The following is a 25,024-nucleotide window of genomic DNA, read 5'->3' on the forward strand; positions in this document are numbered from 1 at the left end:
CATCAACAGCTTCTGGGTCTTCATTTAAGAAGCTCAACAATTTGGGGGTCTTCCTAAAAATAGCTCCACAGCTTTCGGGGTGTCTTGGTTTCTACTTTTAGAAATATGGCATCCCTAGCCTAAGGCTCCTCCTCAGTCGGCTGACTTCCCAACAGTCGTGGAGGGGCTCTCTGTGCCTTTTGTTCTGCTCCATGTAATGCCTCCCTTGTTCCTGGGGACAGAGGAGGAGGGGAGAAGGGAACAGTGGACATGGCAGGTGCCTGGGGATCTGTTGCAGCCTCAGCCGCCACCACCTCTTCCTCCTCCTCAGCTGCCTCAGTCTCCCTTAAACCTGTTGCTTGTTTAGCCTCCAAGCCATCTGCTCCCCCTTCTTCTTCTGACCTGTCTCCTGCATCCCACCAGCAGTCTCCAGGCTTGGAGCCTTCCCACTTTGATGCTTCCCGGGGGGGGTTCCTTGGCTGTAGCCTCCCACCATTCCTCCTCCTCTAGCTAGTACCCAACACTAGCTTTGCATGCAGGGGAAGCCCCTAACTCACTGAGGGTTTGAGACCCATCAACTCCCCTCACCTGGTTAGCCTGCCAGTTGAAGCCATTCCTGGGGTGTGGCTGCTGCTGCAGGCTGACAGTTTCTAAGAGCCGCAGGTGAGAGCTGTAGTGACCAAAGGTGGACAAACTACCCCAGAAGGAGCACAACGTGCCCCCCACCAGAGGTACTACCCCTCCCCTCGCAACCTTGAGTCATGAAGGACAGAGAGTGGAGAGTTGAATGTGTGTAGAAACCAGCCTTCCTTAGGAAACCAAAGTTTACATTCATCACTCCACCCACTTTCACCTGTGGCCCCTTCCACCACAGGCACACGACCCCTGGAAGGTTTCCCAGAGGAGAATATGGCCCTTAAGACTGAAAAAGAGTCCCCAACTCCAAACTAGTGACGAACTGCCATTGATGTTGAAATCTCCCTCTAAGCTCCTTCTCAGATCCATGTTCCCTTTCAACAACTGGCTTCGTCCTGCAGGTCAAACAGTCCCCTCAGTACAAGGACCCATTGTTTCTCCATGTGCATTTTCAGCAGCCTCCCATGTGACTGCCAGTGATATCATTTTTCCCATCCTCAGATTTTGCCCCACCCCCGGCAGCCTAAAATTCTCATTAGCTTATATCTTCAAAGGAAATAAGACATCTCCAGCTGAGCAAGACCTGGTATTTCCCCCTCTTCAGATAGCTCTGGATCTTCAGCTGCGGAGGGAAAATGCCCACGGTCCTTTCAAAATTTCCAATGTATTCGTAGGAACATCACCTGTCTTGGCAAAAAGGAAGGAACAAATGTCTCAGATGCAAGCCCTTTAATCTGGAATTGCTATTCTTAACTCCATGTGGCTGGGGTATTCTGGGGCTTCTGTACCTTGAACTAATAATTTCTTGTTTGCATGTTCTACCCCAGCTGCTGCTCCCTGTTCAGTTCAGCTGAGGGATTAATTATGCCTTGTCATTTGATTCGTCAGGGTCTGTTCCATACATGCCGGGTGGATAAAATGACTAATTCATGTCATGTCTAACTGGTTTGAGCGAAAGGCTTCTCAGAAGCTAGGGCATGTCATAAAATACGGCAATGTACAAAAGCGGGTGGAGGGTGGACATTAAAATCAGTCCAAAGAATTCAAATGTCTGGGTGCTCAAGAAATGTTTAAATGATAGCACAGAGCTGTTGGCATAAAAAAGGTCTTCAAGAGTTGCCTGAAAGTCAGCATTTCATTACAGATCAGCCTTCTCACTGATTTCGTCACTTGTGCAGACAGCTCAACTTCTGCAATCAATGACATCCTGCAGAGTGTAGCCACAAAAGAGAGTTTTGGGAGGACTGGAGGACAGGCTTGTAGTTCATTCAGGGCAGAAGCAATGGGAGAAGGGCCATAGCTTAGTGGTAAAGCAGCTGCTTACATGCAGAAGCTCTCCAGTTCAATCTGTTGTATCTCCAGGTAGAATGTCCTCTGTCTGAAACCCTGGAGAGTTTTTGCCATCCATTGTGGACAAGACTGAGCTAGATAGAGCCATAGTGGGACTCAGTATAAGGCAGCCTCCTATTGTCCCAGCAACACGCCTTTGCCACGCACAGAGGACTCTTTAAAGACATGAAATAAATAAAGCTGCCCCGGAAAGGGATGCTGAAAATGAGTCAAAATTAGACAGCCCTGGGACAACAAAACACTCGGACACAGGACTTCCGGGTTTGCGCCATCGGCAATGGCGGATTTCCTCTGAATCAGAGGAATCCGCTCCGTGGAAATCGGGTCTGGCCGCCGCGGCGAAGGCGGGGACCCTTCAAAAATCACAGGCGGGTGAAGCCTGTGAACGTGGGATTCGGCGGGCACCATCAGCGCCTCCCCTACTCGCGGGGAAACCCGTTTTCAGGGATCCAGAGCGAAGTGGGGTGAGTGGCGCGGTGCTTTGAATCGACTGCTACCTCCACGGAGTGAAGCCGCACAGCCGTTGCCGGAGAGCGCTGACTTTTTCCTGCTGACAATTGGATCTAAAAGTAATTACCCGTGAGTAAAGCGAAGTATTGGAGTTTCAAAAGTCGAATTTGGCAACGAACGGGGGGAGGTTTAAAACAGGAAGTCCGCCTCCCTTCTTTGTAAATAGTCGGAAGCAAATAGCCTTAAGCTAAAGCCTTGGAAAGTTTACTTTAAACGTCTAAATTACCAGCACTAAAAATAGCAAACCCCCCTTTGGAAGCAGGAGAAGAGGGGGGAGAGCTTTTGGACAATATTTGCCTGATAAAAGAGAGGGAAAGAAGCTAAATTTCCATCGCTCAGAACCTGGGAACGGGATACCATTAAGACTGTTGTATTCTGGAGTTCTGCATAGACTGTGACTAGACCGCTCACTGACAGCCAGTGAAACAAGAGTGATACATTGTTTCAACTACCCTCTTCTGACTTAAAAGGGACTAAAAGGAGTAAAAGAAACTGAGTAATAATTAGCTGAGATTTGATACTAAATATACTGGTGCAACTGTGGTCTGGAAAAAAAGTGACATTGTGGACTAATATAATATAAATAGTAACTATTTCCCTCTAGAGGAGGACTTTGAAATTGCTACAAGGTTTGGAATTTTCCAACTCCAAAGATAAGACTCTGGGACTGTGAAATTGACCTTGAAAGGCTTAAGTGTTATGGCAGATGGAAAAGAAAAAACAGACCCACCAATCCAAGACAAAACAACAAGGTCTGGGAAGATTTGGCGAAGAGCTTCTACATCCGGCCCTCCTGCTTCTTCTGTGGCCGTATTAACTAAACCAAAAGGAATGATTTCGGATGAGGCCCTGGCACTTGCCTTGAGCAAAATAAATGAATCACTGGAACAAATGAACAAAAAATTGGATCAGAATACACAAAGTATAAATCAGAATACACAAAGTATAAATAGTTTGGGACAAAAAGTTAATTCAAATACAGAAGCTATTGAGAAATTGATCCAGGAGTCTAATTCAACTCGACAGATCGCAGAGGAAGTTAAGGAAAAGGTTGTTGCTGTGGAAGCAAAGGTAACCCAGCTGGAAACAGAGAGAGTCCCAGACCTTCAGAAACAACTTGAGGACCATAGGTTGGCGCTCTCTATGATTGAGCTTAAGGAAAAACAGACAAACCTGAGGATTAGAGCTGTACCTGAACTGGAAAAAGATTGTCTGATAGACTGTCTCACGGAGGAATTTGCAGATCATTGGGACTTGGATTTGGAAAAAGAGGAATTTAGAATTGTGAGGGCCTTTAGACTGGGAAGAGGAGGGAAGAAGGAGAAGAACAGAATAAGAGATTGTTTGATTACCCTCCGATCTAAAGAAGAGAGAGATAAAATTTTGGGCTGGCATTACGAGAAGACTTTGGTAATACATCAATCAAGAGTGGAAATTTTTAAAGATATCCCAAAACATCTTCTGGACCTTAGGTCCAACTCTGGAGATTTGGTTGCCCTGTTGAGAAGGAACAAAATCATTTTCAGGTGGGAATTTCCTCAAGGCCTATCCTTCAGTTTCAAAGGAAGGAAAATAAAAATAAGATCAGTAGAAGATAAAATAAAGTTTCTGTTTAAATACAAAGAAGACTTACAGAAGGGAATTGGAAAAGAGCCAACAGCATTGGACAGAAGATCACCAGATAGAGGATCAGAGCAAAGAGCATTGGAGAGAAGATCACCAAACAGGGAAACATTGGACATATCGACATTATCTTTTGGATTGGACCCCCCAGCGAGCGTGCCAACACCACCACCAACAGAAGAGGAGCAAGCTTTGGGGGCAGTTGGGGGGGGTACCAAAGTAACCACATGATGGCGCTGCAGGTCTTGAGTTGGAATGTGAATGGACTGAACAGCCCTGAAAAAAGGCGGAGAGTATTTCATTTATTGAAAAAAGAGCATTTGGACTTGATTTGTCTACAAGAAACACATGTGATAAGGTTACACAGGAAGTTATTGAATAATAAAAGACTAGGCCAAGAATTAATCTCATCGGATAAAGTAAAAAAAAGAGGAGTGGTCCTCTATGCAAAGGAGAGTCTATCACCAAAATTGATATTTAAAGATGATCAAGGAAGATTTGTAGCAATTGAAATTCAAACGCAAGGAGAAAAATTTCTGATAATAGGTATTTACACACCAAATGAAGGAAAATCGGAATTCTTTAAGAAGTTACATGAGACTCTGATGGACTATATGGATTACAATATGATTTTGATGGGAGATATGAATGGCGTTGCGTCTACAAATATGGACAAGGCACAAAGACAGATAGTCACCAAGGATGGAAGACTACCAAAAACTTTCTTTGATATGACTGAAAATATGGACTTAGTTGATATCTGGAGAACGAAGAACCCTCTGGGAAGAGAGGGAACTTTCTTCTCCGAGGCTAAAATGACATGGACAAGAATTGACCAAATTTGGGTAACCAGAGGACTGGCTCCGAAGACTAGTAAAGTTGAAATTCGCCCCAAGACCTGCTCCGATCATAAAGCTGTGAAGATGGAAATGAAATTGATGCCAATTGGTTCCTTTAGATGGAGGATGCATGATACTTTGTTTAGGAATGAAGAATTTACTAAAAAGGCCCAAAAAACTTTGAGAGACTATTTTGAGATAAATATGAGCACTACTGTGGAAAAAAGTGTAATCTGGGACGCAAGTAAAGCTGTCATGAGAGGATTTTTGATACAACAGAATGCAATTAAGAAAAGAATGCAAAATGAGAAAAAAGACAAAATTTTGGAAAAAAATAAAGGAAGGGGAGAAGAAATTGAGGGTGAAACCAAAGTCCCAGGAGATTTTGAAAGAGATAAAGTTATATCAAGTACAATACATGAAAATGATGAATCAGGAAATAGAATGGAAGATTAAACAGATGAGACAAAAGACATTTGAATCGGCAAACAAGTGTGGTAAATTGTTGGCTTGGCAAATGAAAAAAAGACAAAAACTTAATACCATCACGAATTTGGAAGTAGAAGGAAAGATCATACAGAATCCAGTGGAAATTAGAAAGTGCTTCCAGAGGTATTTTAAACAACTTTATACACAGGAGAAGCAGAAAGAAATGGATATTGACAAATTTTTGAAAACGAATGGACTACAAAAAATTTCCCAGGAAAATAAATTAATGCTGAACTACAAAATAATGGAACAGGAAGTAGAAGGGGCCATTCAGAATATGCAACCAGGCAAATCTCCAGGACTGACTTCAAGATATTACAAATCTTTGAAAGAATGGTTAATACAACCTTTAAAGGAAGTTTGTAATGAAATATTGGAAGGGAAAAGGGCACCAGAGTCATGGAAGGAAGCTTACATCACACTTATACCGAAAACAGAGACTGAAAAGACACAACTCAAGAACTACCGCCCCATATCATTGCTTAATGTGGATTATAAAATTTTTGCAGATATTTTGGCTAAAAGATTAAAAAAGGTGTTAACAGAAGAAATCCACAAAGATCAAGCGGGCTTTCTCACGGGCAGACGCTTGTCTGACAATATGAGGAATAGAATTAATATTTTAGAAAAATTAAAAGTGAAGATTAATACCAAAGCAGTTTTGATATTTGTGGACGCGGAGAAAGCTTTTGACGATATTTCCTGGAGTTTTATGAAGAAGAATCTATTGGGGATGGGGGTGGGTCAAGGTTTTGGAAACGGTATAGGTGCAATTTATTCAGAACAGAAGGCCAAATTAATTGTGAACAATGTAGTGACGGAAGAATTTAAGATTGAGAAAGGAACACGACAAGGCTGCCCAATCGCTCCATTGCTTTTTATATCGGTCTTGGAGGTTTTGTTAAATATGATTAGAAGGGACCAATTGGTAAAAGGTATACAAGTGGGAGCCAAACAGTACAAATTGAAAGCATTTGCTGACGATTTAGTATTGACTTTACAGGAGCCAGAATCCAGCACTAAAAGAGTATTAGAACTAATTCAAGAATTTGGTCAGGTAGCAGGTTTTAAGTTGAATAAGACGAAAACTAAGGTTTTAGAGAAGAATCTAACAGAGATTGAGAGAGATAAGTTTCAGAAGGAGACAGGACTGACACTGGCTAAGAAAGTGAAATATTTAGGGGTTAACATGACTGCTAAAAATGTGAATTTATTTAAGGATAACTATGAAAAATGTTGGACTGAAGTGAAAAAAGATTTAGAAATATTGTCAAATTTGAAGCTATCGTTGTTAGGCCGAATTGCTGTGATAAAAATGAATGTATTGCCAAGAATACTGTTTTTGTTTCGAACACTGCAAATTTTGGACAAAATGGACTGTTTCAAGAAGTGGCAGAGAGATATCTCCAGATTTGTCTGGCAGGGCAAGAAGCCTCGTATAAAATTTAAGATATTAACTGATGCTAAAGAAAGAGGTGGATTTGCCTTGCCAGACTTAAAACTTTATTATGAATCAGCCGCTTTTTGCTGGCTGAGAGAATGGATGCTTCTTGAAAATATGGATGTTTTGGATCTGGAAGGTTTCAATAATGTATTTGGTTGGCATGCATATTTGTGGTATGATAAGGTTAAAGCACACAAAGCGTTCAAAAACCATATTGTAAGAAAAGCACTGTTTAATGTCTGGATAAGATATAAGGATTTGTTAGAAAATAAAACCCCAAGATGGTTGTCACCAATGGAAGCAAAGGCTCAGAAAAAAACTCAATATGGAGGCCAAATGGCCGAAGTATTGGGAAACTTTGGAACAAGAGGGTGACAGATTAAAACTGCAGAGCTTTGAAAAATTAAAAAAACAGAGTACGAGATTGGCTCCATTATTATCAAATAATGGAGGCATATAACTTGGATAAAAAACTAGGCTTCCAGGTGGAAAAATCAAAGTTGGAAACAGAATTGTTAGACCCTAAAGTTAAGAATTTGTCAAGAATGTATAATTTGCTGTTGAAATGGAATACTCAAGATGAAATGGTGAAATCTGCTATGATTAAATGGGCACAAGATGTTGGACATAATATTATGATGGCTGACTGGGAACAGTTATGGACCACTGGTATGAAGTTTACGGCATGTAATGCCTTAAAAGAGAATCTAATGAAAATGATTTATAGGTGGTACATAACACCAGTCAAGCTTGCAAAAATTTACCATCTGCCCGATAACAAATGTTGGAAATGTAATGAAACTGAAGGTACATTCTTTCACCTTTGGTGGACATGCCCAAAGATTAAGGCATTCTGGGAGATGATCTATAATGAAATGAAAAAGGTATTTAAATATACCTTCCTGAAGAAACCAGAGGCCTTTCTCCTGGGCATGGTCGGCCAATTGGTGCCAAAGAAAGATAGAACTTTCTTTATGTACGCTACAACAGCAGCAAGAATACTTATTGCAAGGCATTGGAAGACACAAGATCTACCCACCAGGGAAGAATGGCAGATGAAGTTGATGGACTACATGGAACTGGCGGAAATGACTGGCAGAATCCGAGACCAGGGAGAAGAGTCTGTGGAAGAAGATTGGAAAAAATTCAAAGTATACTTACAGAAATATTGTAAAATTAATGAGTGTTAGAAGGATGCTGGAATGAAGTTATATGGTTTTAGTAGAAATGCAACAAAGAATTAAGTAAAAGCTGATTGACAACGGGTTAAAATGAAAATTTTAAGTAGACCGTTAAGATAAATTATAGGGGGGAATATTGAGAAAGATGGGAAGAATTTGCTGAAGTAGTGAATTGTTTTTTGTTTTTTTAAAAATGATATTTATTCCAAGTTTAAAGTTACAAAAAAGAGAAAGAAAAACCATACAAAATACAAAGAAAAATTTAACCATAACAAAGCGAGAAATAAAAAGATAAAAGTGAACAATAAAATAGAATAAAAAAGAAGACGAAACAAAAAATATAAAAATGCATTAAGTTAAAATAGAACAAAAACAGATTAAACCTTTACATAGCCTTTTCCCTTTACTTATTTCCATGACCTCCTCTCACCTCCCAATTTTGTATTCTAGTTCAAATCGTGTTTCCAGCAAATCCTTCTAACCTTATTTTCATTTACGTATTTTAATTTAAAATAATGTAATTAAACCTCCTCTGTTTCGTCAATTTCATCAACTCATTTTTGCTTAATCCTTTATATCATATCTACCAAAACGACCTAATTTTCTTTTTCCAACATCTTTCTAACAGTCTTTTATATTACAATATTTTTGAAGGTATATTTTGAATTTTTTCCACCAATACCTTTTTTAATCTTTTAGCCATAATTTCCGCAAAAATTTTGTAATCCACATTAAGTAGTGAATTGAACTAGAATACAAAAAAAGGGAGGTTTGAGGAGGTCGATGAAACAAGTAAAGGAAAGGTAAAGATATGGAATATTGGATGTGTGTTTTAGTTTTTTTCCCTTTTTTTCTTTGATTCTTTTTGCTGTATTGTTGTATTGCTTTTCTATGTTTTATTTCCTTTTTAATTGTTGTCCTTTTTCTTTTTTCTGCAATTTTTAAACTTTTAATAAATATCATTTAAAAAAAAAACCACATACTCTGCTGTCCAAGGTGCTGAAGGGATTGAATACAAAGATGCAACTGTTAGCATGTCAAGGGGCATGATGGTGCTTTGAATGCATAAAGCAGATGCGGCCTAACTTGCACAGTTGCAGAATGAACTGAACTGAGCTGGAAGAAGCAGGACTACATGGGATGTAAAACGCTATACAGGAAATGGCTCTGGGAGAGGCACATGATGCAAAAAGCGGCAGTTTCAACCCATTCATGGGAAGCAGAGCTCTGAAATCCTAGAGAGCAGCTGCTGGCTGTGGCAGACCATACAGAACTAGATGGCCCAGGGGTCTCACTGGGTTTTCAAGCCAGAACACAGCTTCAGCGCCCCCAGGACAAACCAATTTTTAATTCCAAAAACTCTTACTAATCAGAGTTTCGTTTTTAAAGCGACAGTAGTTCACAGCATTGACTAGGGGCTTTTCAATGTTCAAAGGCACTTCGGATGCCTTGACTTGCAATCCTTACAACAACCCTGCAGAGCAGTTCAGTGTTATCTCGAGTTGCAGAATAGCAAGGCGCGATGCCGAGGCGGACGCAGGGTGCCCCACCTAAGGAGTTCATGGTAGGGGGACCTAATGAGGCCAAACTCCGTCTTTTGCAGCCCACTCCTGCATATTGTAATAAACAAAAATCTGCCCTTATTCCCTTATGGGGAACACAAGAGCCCTTCTAGAGTCCTTTGTAGGTTCTCCATCGCTCGGAGAAAATAACAGAGGCCAAGCAGAGAAGATTGAGAAGCAAAGCAGCTAGTAAGCCTGATCTTTATTGAACTGTTGCAACAGGGTGCTCCCCCCACAGGCAGGAGAAGGAGGAGGACTCTGAACAAAGATGTGCCTGCCCTTATATAGACATTTTAAATTGTCCGCCCTGGAGTCCAAGACCACCCCCAGAAACATCGTACCTACATCACAGAAAGGGCGGTCTACAACAGACATCTGAGTGCGTTGTTTACCTCCTGTCTGGCAGGTCACCTGTTAGTGCTCACTTGATTGGGTACCCTGGGGAGCCTGGCCAGTCTTTTGTAATGACAAATACTTAGTTCCTGAGCCAGGTCCCAGGCTCAGCCTATGTAGGAGTGCAAATATCCAGAGATGTAGTGATCAGATGGGATTACTATGAGGATTTATAAAAGACCCTGATGCTGGGAAAGATGGAGGGCACTAGAAGAAGGGGATGACAGAGGACGAGATGGTTGGACCGTGTTCTTGAAGCTACCAGCATGAGTTTGACCAAACTGCGGGAGGCAGTGGAAGACAGGAGGGCCTGGCATGCTCTGGTCCAGGGGGCCACGAAGAGGCGGACACCACTAAACGACTCAAGATCATCTAGTTTTGATTGGATTAACAGGGTAACGAGGTTTCGATTGACTCAGTCCATTGTTCTCGCAGTGGGAGCTGTCATCACCTTGTCAGCGCTCAGTGGAGCGTGTAAAACAGCTGGAGCTGAGCTGCCTCTGCAGAGCCATGGCATTGCTGCGATTGGCTGAAGGGCTACATTCAACGCCATCTGATTGGCTAGAGCGCATCCTCATGCAAATACATTGTTCATTCATCAAATACATCGATCGTGTATAGCATCGGGATACGGGGTCAGAAATGGCGCTTATTTCTCGGGGTTTTGGACTTTTGTGCGGTGCTTGAGGCAACGTTGTGATGGGGCGAGGGGAGCCCTAGTGTGGCAGGGTTCCCTTGAGGTCATCTCCTCGGGCTCCACGTCTCTTACTCGGGAGTAAGACTTTGTTCATATGCCTCCCCTCCATTCCGTAACACTCTTCATATGGACTTCATGGAGTGTGCACTCTCGCAGGGTCTGCTTCCAGAAACTACTATTGCAGATGTAGATATTTTGGCAGAAATGGTTTACAAATATGCACGATGGCAAGCAGGCAGACAGGAACAGTTACAAAGCAACCTTGGTCCTGCCTAGCCTGGAAGCTGTTTCCAACTAGTGAACTAGAAACCTTTCAGCAACCTTTACAGCCATCTACAAAGCCCGAAGTTTGTATTTTCTTGAGCTTTCTCTAGAGAAGGGGCTGTTTTGTATATTGGAGCAGAATAGTGTATTAGCGCTCATGTTTTGTGTAAAGCAAGCCCTTGTTAAGTACCGTCAGCTGAATTGGGCTTGTGCCCAGATCTTAGCACACTAACCGATGAAACAGGTGAGGGTAACCTCTGGCCCTCCAGACGTTGCTGAACTACAATTCGCATCATCCTGCCCATTGGCAATGCTGGCTGGGGCTGAGGAATTTCAAGGAAGCTTTCGACTTGCCCCGACCTACACCTACCTACCCACTGAACGAAGGAGCAAGAAAGCAAAAGGCAAATTCAGCATTCCAGAGTTTTCCAAATGCCATGGCATCGCAATGGGGCTCCCTTGCCAATTGATGGTAAAGCAAGCCATTGGACAGGCCATCATGCATGAGGACGGTTTTTCGAATGGATTTGAATCACACTTTGACTTTTTTCTAATTCAAGATAGTGCCTCACGGAAGCAGGGAGCTTTGCAGAGTCCTTTGGAGACTGTGGAAAAGATTGCGCAAGAGAGAGGCTTGGCACCAGAAGAAATTCAGAACTTGCTGAACATCGCACTCAGTGCCAAGCTTGGTAAAGAAAACGTGTTTTGGCTTCTCTTTCCCCTTGGCAGCAAAGTATGTCAAAGTAGATGCATTGCCCGCCTTCTCCCTTAACAAGAACCGGGGCTGCTTCTCGCTTGTGAGAAATTATCAAGAGTGAAGATCTTAAGCATGATAAGCAGTGTCTTTCAATGTCTTGCAGGAACAGTGATAAGCACTAGGCTACTGAAGACTCTGATTCCCATTTCCGTAATAACAGAGGATTCTCTTCTTTCAGCTGTGTCTTGGCTCTGTGCTCGCAAGTGTTCTAGTGACTTTCAGGTAACTTGGAAAGCATGGTAATGATGTCTTGGTTCTGAAGAATGATAGTTCCCCCAGTCTGACTTAGTTATCCTGGTGATGATTCAGCTAGATGTTGTACATGCTGACCATATTCCAGAAGGGGTTTGTTGTCTTGGTCTTGCTTTGGCTTACTGAGATCTGTCTTCTCCCTATAGGTGCTCATTCTAAAATGGATAATTGTAACGTTTGACTTCATTGATCAGAAGGAAAATATGAATACTCTCTATGGTTTCTTCTTTCACTTCTTACAACATGAGAAATTGGTAAGATAAAAAGGAATGTGTTATTTTGAAGGAACTCGCTTTTATTCTGACATTAACCCAAATCATACAACAAAGAGTACTTTCCGACCACACAACAGGACACCATGTGAAAAGTGGGGCCTTAAAAATACCTCTCCCATTTCCTTCCTTTTCCTGTCTTGTTCCTTCCCAATGGGCGCAGGCAGGCAGGCAGGCAGGCAGGCAGGTGCAGGCAGGCAGGCAGGCAGGCAGCTATCCGATGTCGATCCCGCCCATTCCTCCCTCCACCCCCCTCAAAGACAGCCGTGCAGGCAGCTATCCGATGGAGAGAGAGGGGGAAATCCTGTTCTGCATAGCTATCAATTCGGGTGTGATAGTCTTATGTTTGCATACTTATGGGAAAATAAAACTAATTTATTTTAGAGCTTGTATTTGTGTGTATTCATGGTATTATTTGTAGACCCAGTAGATGGCAGTGTGGTGTGGAGAGTGTTTTTGGCAGCCCGTGAAAGGATAGAGGGTGGAACGTTGACCATTCAAAGGCACTATAAGCAAGATATATATATATATATCCACATTTTCCTAGCTACGTTTTCCCATAAAACTATACACTCGAATACATTTGAATCAAATACATTTGGAACAAGTGATTGTTACATTTAAGGAACATTCTCTAGGCAATGAGATGGGGGGGAAATACAAAAACCCATTCGGATACATTTGGATACATTTAGAAAAGTGCAGCATTTTGAGGAAAAATACATTTGAGTCGAAAAATACATTCAGATCCATTCTTAAAGTCAATGAGAAAGATACAGCGAAACAGGATCCATTCCCCAAGGCACCGTTGACCTTCTTGTAGGGTGTGAAGGCAGAATACAATCTATTTGATATTGGTAGGGTCCTTCTCCTTCATTCCCCTCTCTGACCCTGACTCTCTTACGATACAGGGACCATCCCAGAGTGTGGGCACAACTTCTGCCGGTCCGGCCTGATCCAGTGCAGCGGGGCAAAAAGGAGGCTGGCTTCCTGTCCTCAAGGCCGAGTTGGAGTCCAGAGAAGGAGCCTCGTCCGCAAGCGGCAATTGGCTACCTTTGTCGAAGTAGCCAAGACTCTCAGTCTTCAAGAGGGAAAGGAGGAGTCTGTGAGAAGGACCAGGAGCCCCTGAAACTCTTTTGCAAGGAGGATGAAGCCCCCATCTGTGTGGTTTGGGGCAGATCCAAGAAGCACAAACACCACGAGGTGATTCCTCTGGAAGAGGCTGTCGAGGAATACAAGGTACCTTGAGGGGAAGAAATAGCTGTGTATTCTTCTTGGCAGGTTATCTTCTTAATTCTCAGATCCAAAGTAGGCATGGTATTCATTGGTGGTTGTTTATTACGTTAGAAGCAGCCAAGGGGAAGCCTGAGGGCTGCTGGGATGGCTGGGAGGAGGGAGTCAAAGTCTTTCTCTCTGCCAGGGGGGCCAAGGGATCTTCCCTTGAAATACAGCAGCTTCATGGGACCATGGCAGGGAGAGAAAGGGTTAACCTCATCCACATCCCCCAGCAAGGTTGCTTTGTACATATTTAAAGGTAAAGGTAAAGGTACCCCTGCCCGTAGGGGCCAGTCTTGACAGACTCTAGGGTTGTGCGCTCATCTCACTCTAGAGGCCGGGAGCCAGCGCTGTCCGCAGACACTTCCGGGTCACGTGGCCAGCGTGACGAAGCTGCTCCGGCGAACCGGCACCAGAGCAGCACACGGAAACGCCGTTTACCTTCCCGCTATAAAGCGGTACCTATTTATCTACTTGCACTTAAGGGTGCTTTCGAACTGCTAGGTGGGCAGGAGCTGGGACCGAATGACGGGAGCTCACCCCGCCGCGGGGATTCGAACCGCCGACCATGCGATTGGCAAGTCCTAGGCGCTGAGGTTTTACCCACAGCGCCACCCGCGTACATATTTAGAACACTACAAATGTGAATTGCACATACACAACTAAGTCCATGTCTCCTTTGGCTAGCAGGATGCCTCCTCAATACCCTGCCAAGCAGATAGCAGCAAGGGGTCAGCTGAAAGGGGGTGGGGACTGGTGGCCAGTGTTATAAGGAAAAAACGGCTCCTTTTCCCTTCTGGGGTACCTCAGAGCCCATATAGAGTCCTTTGGTAGCTTCTCTATCAGGAGGAGAAAATAACAGAGGCCAACCAGAGAATACTGAGAAGCAAAGCAGCTAGTAAGCCAGATCTTTATTACCTGTTGCAACAGGGTCTCACCCCCCCCCCCATGCAGGAGGGAGAAGGAGACCCCAAACCAAGTCCTTATTTGAAGACATTTGAAATTGCCCACCCTGGAGCCCAAGACCACCCCTCCATACATCATACATACATCACAGAAGGGGCGGCCTACAACAGACTCCTGTCTGGCAGGAAACCTGTTGATGGGTTTACCTGGCTGTTCATGGGTTTACCTGCATATTCTTTTGTGATGACAACTACTTACGGTATTTATGTATGTGTTTATATCTTAGACCTTCTAATTCTCCTAGCACCAGGAATTGACCAGATGGTGCAGGATGCCCCCCCCCAAGTATCTGTTGGAAGCAGATTTAGGAGTGGGGGGTGGAAGCACCTACTGGTGGGGACCACACTTCTTCTGGGGATGCTTCCTCCTCCTCCTCCTCCTCTTCCCACTTCTCCCTGGGGCCTCAAGATGAGAAGTCAGGCTGGAAGTCTCCTTGGAGAAGACAAAGGAGCAAGCATGGCTGCCTTTCCTCTTCTCCAGACCAGTTAGTTGGACTAGAAACCTTTCCCATCCCAGTTCTGCAGTGGTTTTCAAGCAGTGTGCTGTGGCAGCTGGGGTGCCTTGAATGATGGTCAGGGGTGCCGCGGGAGACACTGGCCTCTGTCCCTCTTTCCTTCCCTCCCTCCTCGGATCCCATCTCTGCCTCCCCAAGGCTTGCCCAGCTGTTCTCCCCCAGAGAATGGTGCCTCTGGGGCTGGCCAGGGGGTGTGGGCTGCCAGGAGCTGAGGCGGCCTCAGAGGAAGCAAGCCAACTGGCGAGGGGCCCTTGCTGTTGGGAATGGACAGGCAAGTCCCAGGTCCCTGGGGGGCAGCGGGGGCAGCTCAGAGACCAAGAGGAGGACTCCTAAGGAGAGGGGAGAGGAGAGGAGGCTGAGAGAGCACTCCGCCAGGGAGGCTGTTCAAGAAAGGGGGAGAGGAGGCAAGCAAGGGGGGACCTAACTGGTCTCCTGAGCCCCACAGGGGTGCCGCAGAAAGAAGGGAGTTCCTGGAAGAAGAAGAAGGAAAGTGTTATGTACTGAGTTGAAAAGGATCCAAACTGCAGCAGTCTGATTGGTCCTAGAACAATAGGATCCAAAAGGCAGCAGTCTGATTGGTCCTAGAACAATAGGATTCAGAATGCAGCAGTCTGATTGGTCCTAGAACAATGCAGCAGTATGATTGGTTGGCAGGAACCACCCAATCCTGCTCCAGATAGAAGTGAATCCACAACCTGATTGGCTTACAGTAGAATTCCAGAATTAGCCAATCATGTGCAGCCCATTGTGTAAATAATGTATATAAAGCAGATACTGTGAGGGGACATTCATTCATTCCTCCTCACCACTATGAGCTGAATAAAGAGCATGAAATCACTTTGCGACTCTGAGTATATTTCACTGGCAACGAAGGTGGGATCCCGCTGAGCTGACTGCCACACACAGCACCGCAGCACCGCCAACTGCCGCACCGCTGTCTCGCACCGTGTATCCAGGCTTCAGCTCCTGGACACAAGGAACTCAGAATGGCAGCCAACAGCAGCTTCTCGCCATTCAACCCAGAATCTGGAGACTGGGAAGCGTACGCCTCCCGTTTCACCTTCCTCCTAGAAGCCAAAGGGGTCACCGACGAAGAAGACGCCAAGAAGAGGGCGATATTCTTCAGCGTCTGCGGAGAGGAGACGTTTGAAATCGCCCGGGCTCTCCTTGCGCCTGAAGACGTCGCTACTGTTCCATACAAAACAATAATGGAACAGCTGAAGGGGCACTTTTCGCCGCAGCCCTCAGTGGTGTCTCGTCGAAATGCCTTCTACGCAAAGCGGCAAGCCCCTGGGGAAACCATAACTGGGTTTGTGACCTCTCTCCGCCAAGCCGCCCGGTTCTGCAACTTCTCAGAGCTGGAGAACATGCTTCGTGACCGCCTCGTCGGTGGCCTGAAGGATGAGAAGCTGCAACGACGCCTCTACGCTAAGAAGGACCTAACGTTCCAGGTTGCTCTGGAGGAGGCCCTGGCAACAGAAGCTGCCGAGAGGTCGACCCAAGAGGCACGGCCGAGCCTGCCATCCCAACCGAGGGTCCACCACGAAGACCTCACCGACGACTCAGGATCCGACAGGGAGGAGGTGCACCGAGTACAGCAGCGCACTCAAGCAGCGCACAGACCACAGCTGCCTCGACGAGAAGGAGGGAACTGCGCAAGCTGCGGGGAGAGTCACGAGAGGAGGACCTGCCGTTTCCGCAACGCAGAGTGCAGGCAGTGCAGAAAATCGGGACACATCGCCCGGGTGTGTCGGGCTCTGCCCACCCGACACCAGGCATCAGATGACCAATCCAAGAGCCCCAGGTCCCGGGGCCCAACGCACCAAGGCAACTCGACGGAGCTCACGGACTTCCAGGTATACCAGTTGCCCCACCCCAACGTAGAGAAAATTTATGTAGCGGTACAGATAGAGGGGGCCCCATGCCGCATGGAGCTTGACACGGGTTCAACTCTATCCATAATCTCGGCAAGGACCTTAAGGAAACTGTGTCCTACTGGGGGTCCCAAACTCAGGCCGGCCCCATTCACCCTCCGGGACTTCCAGAAACGTAAGGTCCCCACAATGGGGGTGGGGACCTTCAGGGTGCAATACCGAGGGCGGACGCAGCAACTGGACTTGCTTGTGGTCAAGGGCCCCTACATTAGCTTACTGGGATTGGCATGGTTTGGACCACTGGGGCTAGCTGTCACCGGGGTGAACCACACTAGCTTACAAGTGGACGTGGACACCATATGCAAGGAATTTCCAGGGGTTTTCGATGGGAAATTGAGACAGTATACGCCCCCCCCATTGCGCTACAGCTTGACCCCGCAGTACGACCGGTCAGGCTCAAGGCCCGCTGGGTCCCGTTCGCCTTGAAACCCCGTATAGACGAGGAATTGGACTGACTCATGGAGCAAGGAGTGCTGGAGCCGGTGCCTAATGCCCCCTGGGAAACCCCAATCGTCACACCCGTCAAGCCTAATGGTTTGGTCCGCATCTGCGCAGACTACAAATGTACCATAAACAAGGCCCTCACGGCCCACACATACCCAGTGCCAGTGGTCAGCCATGTCCTTGCCACCCTGGCTGGGTCGAAAATTTTTGGCAAGCTGGACTTGGCCCAAGCATATCAACAGCTGCCAGTAGATGAGGCCACAGCAGAGGCACAGACGATTGTGACGCACAGAGGAGCGTTCAGGGTAAAGCGGCTGCAATTCGGTGTCAGCGTGGCACCAGGCATATTCCAGAATCTAATGGACTCTCTCCTTAAAGGGATTCCTGGCGTCACCCCCTTCTTCGATGATGTGTTGATTGCCGGGCCCACACCAGAGGAGTTTGAGGACCGCCTCCGCACCGTTCTGCACCGTTTCCAGACGGCGGGTCTCAAGGTGAAGCGGGAAAAATGTCTACTAGGAGTGCCTCAGGTGGACTTTCTGGGATTTATGGTGGACGCAGAAGGGGTCCACCCGACTGGGGACAAGGTACGGGCCAATTGTGATGCCCCAGCGCCCAAGAGCAAGACTGAACTTCAGGCCTTCTTGGGACTATTGAACTTTTTGTTGGGATACTGCCAGGGAGATAGCGTCCATCTGAGCCCCAAGCCGGCTGCCGGACGTCCATCGATCTCTGTAGCCACGCAGATCCAGCAATTAGCGACACGAAGCCTTAGAAATAGACTGCCACATTCCAGGCTCGTGCACATCCTTTATCAGCAGAAACACAGCCAGAAAGCTTGCACCGCAGAAGAGCAGAAGAGCATATTTACAGACTTTATTTAGCGTTGAACAGAACAAAGAAAAACATGACCGTTCTGAGTCAGCGTCTATGACCGACTGAAATCGAAAGGAATAGCAAACATAAACATCATGTGAACAGGACATGCGCAGACTCTGTGACTCTCAAAGCCTGCTCCCTTTTAAGGTGGAACGGAAATATCCCAACATCCTCCCCCTTTTCGTGTAACCTGTAGTACCTGTGGTTCAACCCAATTGCAACCTTTGTACATAAACCTTAAGTTGTTCTTTGTTAATAACTTTAGACAACAGATCAGCAGGAATTTCATTTCCTGGCATGTAGGACACCTGAATCAGTCCTTTCTGAATACACTCCCTTGCACGATGTAGCTTAATCTGCAAGTACTTGGTTCTTTGCTTGCAACTCTCGGAGTTCAGCAAAGCCAAACAAGATCTATTGTCTTGATACACTTGTACAGGACATTTCACAGAAACCCCGATGTCCTTAAACAGTTGCATCAACCATTCACAATCCATGAGTGAAAATGACAGGGCATTGAGTTCTGCTTCACAGGAACTTAGGCTCACTGTCGTCTGCTTCTTGCACAACCAGTCAAACAGGCAGTGGTTGTACATGTAGCATACTCCAGAAGTGCTTGTACCATCCGTGGTGTCACTTCCAAAACTTGCATCAGCAAAGATTTCAAGACCTCCAGTCTTCTGACTGGTGAACCTCAGCCTGTAGTGCATAGTCCCTTTCAAATAGTGGGCTATGCGCTTCAGAGCTTTCCAATCCTGAATCGTAGGATTGTTGGCATGTCTGCTAAGCAGATTACAGCTTACAGCTATGTCAGGTCTTGAACATCTGGCAATGAAATTCAGCTTGCCTAGAATGCATCTGTACAGCGCTGTGTCAGAAAACGCTTCAGCAGTACTGTCTACCTGGTAACCTGTCACCATCGGTGTGTCTGCTGGGTTTGCATCAACCAAATTCAACCTGGTTAACACATCAGCAATTTTCTGTGTTTGGTGTACCAGAAAATTACCTGCTTGGTCCTTCTCCACCTGCAGAGAAAGATAGTTGAATACCTCACCAAGATCCTTCATGTCAAAGTGCTCCTTCAGCTGAGCTAGGGTGCTTTGGTAGAAAGCCTGATTCTTCCAAAACATCAGAAGATCATCAACAAAACATAAACAATACAGTTTGTTTTGCCCCTCCTCCTTGACAAACACACATGGATCAGCTTTGCCCTGGTGAAAACCTAGAGAAAGCAATGTCTCAGTGAGTTTTGTGTTCCAACACCTGGCACTCTGCTTGAGACCATATAAGGATTTCCGCAGTTTACAGACCATTCCCTTCTGTATCTCCATCCCATCAGGTGGAAGCATAAACAGCTCCTCGTTCAAAATCCCGTACAAAAAAGCTGTATTAATGTCGTGGTGGGAAACATGCAGTTTCTCCTCCGCAGCAATCTTGAGCATCAGCCGAATGCTCTCATATTTGACTGTGGGTGAGTAGGTCTCGTGGTAATCCTGTCCTGGTACCTGTGAAAAACCTCTGGCAACCAATCTGGCTTTGTGTCTGACAACCTTGCCATTCTGGTCTGTCTTGGCCTTGAAGACCCATTTGCTGCCAACCAGTCTCATTCCTGGGACTACCGGTACCAGTTCCCAAGTTTGGTTCCTGTTCAAGGAATCAACTTCAGCCTTCATGGCATTAAGCCAAGGCTCAGCATCTTTAGAGGTTAACTCCTGAACCTCTTTGAAGCTTGAAGGTTCCCACACCTTCTCTGACCTACTAAGAACAGCAGTTGCTGTCTTAGCAAACTCATCAGCATACCTCTTTGGAGGTCTGCCCTTCGTGGCTCTCTCAGATCTGCGTACTAGACGCAAGTCTTCTGGACTCATCTCCTCCTTCTTAGGAGAAAAATGACCAATGGTGAACAGTGGTTCTTCCAGTTCATTGTCAGACGCATCAGATGGTCTGACTGAGGCCTTTGCGCTCTGGTAGTCTGCTGTGTCATCACTGTCACTGACACCAGCAGCAGCACCGCCCACTGAACTGGAATCCGAACTCTGATCATCATCATCATCCTCATCATCATCATCTTCATTCTCCTCTGGGTAACTCTGGAAAATTCCCACATTTTCCCCCCACTTAGGATTGTACTCAACACTCCTTGTGAACTTAATGGACTTAGAGTTAGTCATCCATACCCTGTATGCACCTTTTTCGTACCCCATGAACAAACCATGTGCCCCACGCTTCCCAAGCTTGTTGCTCTGTGGGGAGTGTACCTACATGTCAGAACCGAAGATTTTCATGTGTTTGATGTTGGGCTTCTTGCCAAACATCTTCTCATAGGGGGTACAGCCAATGGGTGATGACAATCTGCGGTTAAAGGTGTAAACCAAATTCCCCAAAGCTTCCCCCCAAAACTTATCAGGGAGATTGGCATCATGCAACAAGGTTTTCATTCCTTGCAGCAATGTCTGATTTGCTCGCTCCGCAAGCCCATTCATCCATGGCGATCTGGGCGTTGACATGTCATGCTGGATTCCCTTCTCAGTCAGGAAAGCTTCAAACTGCTGAGAAGTGAACTCCCCGCCCCGATCAGTAAACAAACAGGCAATACGTTTACCGTGCACATTCTCCAACCAAGCACAGAATGCCTTAAACTTCGGAAACGCTTGCGATTTCTGTTCGAGCAAAAACACATGAATGTACCTGGAAAAAGAATCAATTAGAACCATGAAGTACCTTGCTCCCCCTAAAGAGGGCGTAAGTGGACCAACCAGGTCCGCATGCACTAGCTGGTAGGGCTTGGAGGCCTGCCTGCTAGACTCCTTGCCTTTTGGAGCAACCTTCACCTTGTTCTCTGCACAAGATACACATTTCATGTGAAATTTACAGGGTTTGATGTTCAAACCTTCAACCACCTCTGGCATCTTGGCCAGTGCCTTCCAAGAGAGGTGACCAAACCTTCGATGCGCATCGTGAATGCAACCTGCATGAAGAACTTTGTTAGTTTGTGCAACACAACAAGAATCAGCATTAGATACAACAGCAGTGTCATCATAAGTTATATGGAACAAACCATCCATAAACTTTGCATGCAAATAGTCCTCTTTGCCTTTACTGATGACACAGACGCCCCTCTTGAAGGAAATCTGAAAACCACGCCCAGTAAGCTGTGGGACACTTAGCAAATTGCTTGCAGCGCCTGGAACATAAAGTACACCGCTGATGGTTGTGTGCAAACTTGCAAGTTTCACAGTCCCTTCTCCTGCGATTTGCAACGTCCTTCCGTCAGCCAGGTGGATCTCACCTTCCTGAGGCTTGAAGGAGATAAAGAGATGGCGGTCCTTCGAAACGTGGCGGCTCGCACCTGAATCGACAATAAATCTGCCTTTGGCTGTTGGAGCAGTCTTTACAGCAAGCAAACCCTTGTTTTCCACCGGCGTGGGCTTTTGCAGCTTGCCCCCCTGCTGCTCCTGGCCACCAGACGTGCCTTTAGCCTTTGGTGAAGCTGTGCCAGCAAACATAGCCTTGTTTTCCACTGGCATGGGCTTTTGCAGCTTGCCCCCCTGCTTCTGGTCAGCAGACGTGCCTTTAGCCTTTGGTGAAGCTGTGCCAGCAAACAACGCTTTGTTTTTCCCTGGCGCGGGCTCTTCACCCTTCCTCTGCTTCTGGCCATCTGCAGGCATCTGTCTTTGTTTACCTCTGGCCTTCCGGCCTCTGCAAAGACGATGACCTTGGTTCCCACGAGAAACAGAGCTCTCAGCTGCCGACTCCTTGGCTCCCCCTGGAGGCTGGAATGCTGCCTGGGATGACGTGACGGTCAGCTCCCCCTGCAGCTTGCAACCGGTGCCCTCAGCATCCCTGCATTCACTCGCATTCTGGGAAACAGCTAGGACCTCCGATGCAGTCAAACTCTGGGCTGGGATGACTGGCTTGTGAGCTTTCATCAAAGCATTCCACATCCCACGTGCAGTGGTGTTGCCGGCAAGCGTCTTAATTTCCTCAAGAGAGACGGATAAGACTATTACGTCAATGGCCTTCGAATTATGGCCTTTCCATTTCTCTGTCAGAGGAACCGGGGGGGGGGGGGGCCTCAGAAACGGTATGCCACACCCCAAACTGACGCAGCAAAGATTCACACCATTTTGCCCAGGTTTCATAATTCTGCCCATGTAACTTAGGGCAGTGAGTGGCCTCTGAAGCTTGGAAAAACTCCATTTCAGCTTTTCCTTTGAGCCGGGAGTCTCTTATGCCTTCAAAGACTCCTTATCTTGGCAGCTCATTAATCACGAACTCTCTGGCTTGGCTCCCAGAGCCATTAATCTGCCGGAGTTCCAAAGGCTCCTTCCGAGGTAAACAGAGAAAAACCTCTCTTTCGCTTTTGACATACCTCTCAGACGCAGTCTGTTGCAGCTTTACTCTCCTGTAGGTGCTGTGAATCTGGGCCCATAACCTTGTTGTTGGGATACTGCCAGGGAGATAGCGTCCATCTGAGCCCCAAGCCGGCTGCCGGACGTCCATCGATCTCTGTAGCCACGCAGATCCAGCAATTAGCGACACGAAGCCTTAGAAATAGACTGCCACATTCCAGGCTCGTGCACATCCTTTTTCAGCAGAAACACAGCCAGAAAGCTTGCACCGCAGAAGAGCAGAAGAGCATATTTACAGACTTTATTTAGCGTTGAACAGAACAAAGAAAAACATGACCGTTCTGAGTCAGCGTCTCTGACCGACTGAAATCGAAAGGAATAGCAAACATAAACATCCTGTGAACAGGACATGCGCAGACTCTGTGACTCTCAAAGCCTGCTCCCTTTTAAGGTGGAACGGAAATATCCCAACACTTTTACCATTCCTTCCTTCCCCACAAGGCGGCGGTAGCGGAGCCCCTACACAGACTCCTGGACAAGCGGGCCCCTTGGGTGTGGGGCCAGCGCCAGGAGGCCGCATTCCAGGCAGTCAAGGACTTGCTTGTCTCAAACTCGGTCTTGGCACACTTCGACGAGAGGCTGCCGGTGGTGCTAGCATGCGACGCCTCACCCTATGGCATTGGAGCTGTCCTGGGGCACCAACTCCCGGATGGAAGAGAGGTACCGGTTGCGTACTTTTCCCAGACACTCAACACAACCGAGCGGAACTACTCGCAAATCGACAAGGAGGGTCTGGCAATCGTAAAGGGAGTAAAAAAATTCCATGATTTCTTGTACGGGCGGCCCTTCACCGTGGTGACTGACCACAAGCCGTTGCTTGGCTTGTTTGCCCCCAAAAAGCAGACCCCCCAAGTGCTGTCTCCTCGCGTCCTCAGGTGGTCAATTTTCCTTGCCAGCTACCAGTATGCACTGATTCACCGACCTGGGTAGGCGATGGGCCATGCGGACGCCCTCAGCAGGCTACCACTACCGGAAACAGGCCCTAACCCAGCACCTGCACAAGAGGTTATGAGCCTGGAGCTGCTTCCCGACCGCCCCATTCAGGCACAAGAAGTTGCACACCATTCCAAGAAAGATAGGGTCATCTCCCGGGTCCTGGACTGGGTGTGGAGGGGATGGCCCAGCAGCAGCCCCGGGCCAGAATTCGCCGGCTACACAACCCGCAAACATGAACTGTCGGCCCACAAGGGGTGCCTGTTATGGGGAAGCAGAGTCGTTGTTCCCCAGCCCCTCTGCAAAAGGGTCCTCACATTCCTACACGAGACACATCCAGGGGTAGTAAGAATGAAGGCCCTTGCCAGGAGTTATGTGTGGTGGCCGGGGATCGATGGAGAGATAGAGGCCTGGGTCAAACACTGCCAGGCCTGCCAAGAATCCCGCCCAGATCCCCCAAGGGCCCCAGTCCAGTCCTGGGAGTCCGCCCGAGCACCATGGTCACGCCTGCATGTGGATTTCGCTGGCCCCTTTCAGGGGAAAACATTCTTCATAGTGGTGGACTCCTACACCAAATGGCTGGAAGTCGCACTGGTACCGTCCACTTCCACGTCCCCAGCCATCCGGGTACTACGCAGGCTGTTTGCAACCCACGGGCTCCCTGACACTCTCGTCTCAGACAACGGGACTGCATTTACGTCAGGAGAATTCCAAACCTTCACAGCGCAGAACGCCATCCGCCACATCCGTTCGGCGCCGTTCCACCCTGCCACCAATGGCCAAGCAGAACGCATGGTGCGGACCACCAAGGACACCCTTCGCCGCATGACGCAAGGGGACTGGGAGTACCGCCTTGCCACATTCCTTCTAGCACAGCACAGCACCCCCAGCTCAACGACTGGCCGGAGCCCCGCTGAACTACTAATGGGTCGGCGCCTTGCAATCAGATTGGACCGCCTTCACCCCGATAGAGCTCAGGATGAGGTAGTGGTGGGGGAAGGCAGGAACCCCCGGACCTTCGAGGCCCAGGACCCAGTGTACGCAAAGAATTTTGGGGCAGGCCCAGCATGGGTACCCGCCACAGTCACCAGGGTCACTGGCCCCGTGTCGTACGAGGTGCTAATGGATGGGGGGCAATGCTGGTGCCGCCACTGCGACCAGATACGGCGACGATTCCCGGGAGAAAACCAGGAGGAGGACAGGTCAGAGGAGTCCCAAGGGAACAGCGGGGCAGTGAGGCCCATAGAGCAGGAGGGGCCAGCAGGAGAGGCAGAATCAGTAAATACAGAGAGGACCCGTGAGGCCGAAAGGACACCGGAACCAGAACCACGACTGAGCGAGCCGGTTGCACCAGACCAAACAGCCCCATCACAGCCAGCATCCTTGGAACACGAGCCAGAACCTGGAGCCCGGACCAGG

At 47.2% G+C, this 25,024-nt stretch overlaps 1 protein-coding gene across 1 annotated transcript in view; it reads right to left on the reverse strand.

Annotated features, from left to right (window-relative positions):
• LOC308467778 (uncharacterized protein) overlaps nt 1–25,024 on the reverse strand; it is a 624,927-nt gene that overhangs the window by 564,129 nt on the left and 35,774 nt on the right. The window lies entirely within an intron of this gene.

This window comes from Podarcis pityusensis, assembly GCF_964106645.2.
Source record: "Podarcis pityusensis genome assembly, chromosome: W".
In the NCBI taxonomy this organism is placed as follows: domain Eukaryota; kingdom Metazoa; phylum Chordata; class Lepidosauria; order Squamata; family Lacertidae; genus Podarcis; species Podarcis pityusensis.